We start from the raw sequence: 3,210 nt of genomic DNA, 5'->3' as shown, positions 1-3,210 counted from the left end.
ATAATAATAATAATAATAATAATAATAATAATAATAATAATAATAATAATAATAATAATAATAATTTGTGATCAATGATGAAAAGATTTGGCAATTCTCATAACATCTATAAACAAGAATATAGCTATAGGGTTAAAGCGACAATTTTCTACGGCAATTTATTTCAACATCCAATTTCTAACAGACTTAATTACTTCCTAGGCATTATGACATTGGACAGAATCTATCAAACAGAGAGAGAAAGAGGGAGAGAGAGAGAGTGGGAGAGAGAGGACATGAATCCAATATATAAACGGAAGAATTTCTATTTTTTCATTGGCAATTAAGCGATTGGTACTTTTAAAATGGACAAAAGAAAGATCAAAATTACCAAAAAATTGAAATTATAATGAATCCTTTGAGGAATAAAATGATTAGGCTAAATTGATCTTATCAGTTAAATGATTGGACATGTCTTTGTTAATAATGCTTAGTGATAGCTATGATAAGGATAAGCTTAATTCACTGATAATATGCTTAAAATATTATGGCAATATGACTTAACTTATTATCTAACAGTTTGCTTTATTGTGTTTATTATTACTGCTAGTAGGGAAATTTTTCACTGAGAGAGAAAATTATTGCAAATTTTAAGACTTGAAGATAATTGCATATATGTAAAGTAAGAGAGAGGGAGAAAGAGAGAGAGAGAGAGGGAAAGAGAGAGAAAAGAGAGGGAAAGAAGTAACGACAACGATCAGTATGAAAGATTTTCAAAGAGAAAATGAAATTTAAATACAAAATTAGAATTTGCAATAATGTCTTAATCATTTTTTTAATGCAATCATTAATTATTTAAGTTCTGAAAAATTGAGTAATGAAACAATTCTATTATTTTATTCGAGTGATATTTGTTAATTTATCATTTTGCAAAAAATATTAAAACTGATAATGTGAGAGAGAAAAAAGAGATAACTGTAACAATGATATTGATAATGATAATGATTTGAATGATTAATTACTGATAAGAGGAGTTCTTGATCATGAAATATGTTATAATTAGTGTCAACATTTAAATTTTCAACCTATGAGGATAAACAATGAAGAATGGATCATTTAAACATATTCTCATTGAAAATTACGATAACTTAGAGAAAAATGGAATTTGAGCCAAAGAAATTAGGGGATAGATTTTAGTAAATGGTTATCTTGGCTGTTAAAATAGTAATGCTTTTCAACCATCCTGCAACTATATAAATAAGTAAGAATGTTCCATCAAAGTATATATTTCAGTATATGGCCTAAATATTCTTTTAGATGAATGGATAATGGCCATAGACTAGATATGGATGATGGATAATAGGCTTATCGGTATTCTTTTCGGGAAGAAAAAAGAAAAATAAACCAGTAGAAGGATTATGGCCTAAAATAAAATAGTAGAAAAACCTGAACAAATATTCCTTTTGGTTGAATGAAAGTATGACATGAAATTCATTATTCTGTTATCTAGCAAATTATCAAAATGTTAACAAATTATCACTTAACAGTAACAATAATAATTCTAGCAATATTATTGTTGTATTACTTAATGTCATAACTGATATGATATTATCATTGAGTAACTTTCAATCACAAACGACTATTTTTATCACTTCCAATTTATGATATTGCTTAGCTAACTAACTGAATGTACTGATATCGATGATAGGATTGAAGCATTCATACATTTGTTATTGGAAAACAAAACTTATTCAATCATGCAAATTTGATTTATCAGTAAATCAATAATAATGTAATAGTGTCAGCGCAAAAAAAAAAATGAAAAAAATTAACCAATAAAAGCTGTTGTACAATTGCATTAATCTTTTAACAAAAGATCAAAGATAAAACTTTAATTGAAGCAAAAAAAAAAAAAAGATGTCATCAACTAAATGACAATATGAAATATCTGAAACTTATGGAAAAAAAAGATTCATTTATGGAAATTTTTTTTTTATTAGAAAAAAGAATTTTAAGTTGAAAAGAATAGCGCTTTTAAGATTGAAAGCTATTTATGATTGCTATCAATCATTTGGCGCATTTGTAAGGTTATCAATCTAACCTGTAATGATCATATCTATTGGACTCTTTAAAAAAAACTTACATCATACAATTATTTGCATAATTATCTCAAAAATAACAAATAAAAAATAAAGGAAAAGCTAAAATTTTACTAATAACAAATGTAATTTTGCTAAAAGTAAGGATAAAAGTTGATGAAAAGAGTTCAATTGGATTTGAAAGCTAAATGAAATTAATTGAAAGAATGTTAAAGTAAAATTGATTTTTGACATTGCTATAATTTAATTTTATTTTAATTACTATCACTGCTTGAGTTACTTTGTTTCTGTTCTTGTTTTTTTTCTTTTTTTGTTTAAATTAAATCAAAATTTGCATAAAGTAAAAAATTAAAATTCAAAAAAAAGAAAAAACAATTTATGCATGCTAAGTTTAAAAATTTTACAAAATTTCCGAAATCCATCAAATTCACTTTTATCGATAATTTATACTCATATCATATACTTATATAAATATCTAAATAGAATAAATCAATTCTACCTACACACTCGTAAAATTACATTATTTTACACACACACACACACACACACACACACACACACACATACATACATACACTTACTTCGTTTTTATATCTTCAGGCCCAATAACAATTAGGCGCTCTCCAGCATTATCAGATTTCACTACCAGGCCACGAATTTCTTGCACTTCCTGCCCAACAAATAATAGTTTCTAAAAAGATTTTAAAAAAATTTTCATCAACTGATAAAAGTATTCATAGAGTTTTTTTTTTCACGTAGTACAAATCACTACTATCCTTTCCAATTGATCCTTATCATAGTTAATCAATGAATATTTTGTGATAATAATTCGTTGTCAATATGGAATTCATAAATATTGGCGAATCAAAAGTGAGGGAATAATAAATGTAAGCGTATATAGCATTTGATAAATATGTATAACAAATCAAAAAGTATATTAAGAAAATTTTTAAATTAAAAATTGAAATAAAAAAAAAAAAGAATCAATACCTCCGTTTGTTTCACACGAGGTAATAATATACTTTCCAGATGTGTCCGAAGGTTGTGAAATTTTGAATTCAATTTTAATGTAGTGTCAACTGTAACACAAATCGATAAAATTATAAGTCATCATGAGGGACAAAAAAAAAGA

The sequence above is a fragment of the Loa loa genome (genome assembly GCF_000183805.2).
Source record: "Loa loa unplaced genomic scaffold supercont3.306, whole genome shotgun sequence".
NCBI lineage: Eukaryota > Metazoa > Nematoda > Chromadorea > Rhabditida > Onchocercidae > Loa > Loa loa.
Note: the sequence above shows the minus strand (reverse complement) of the source record.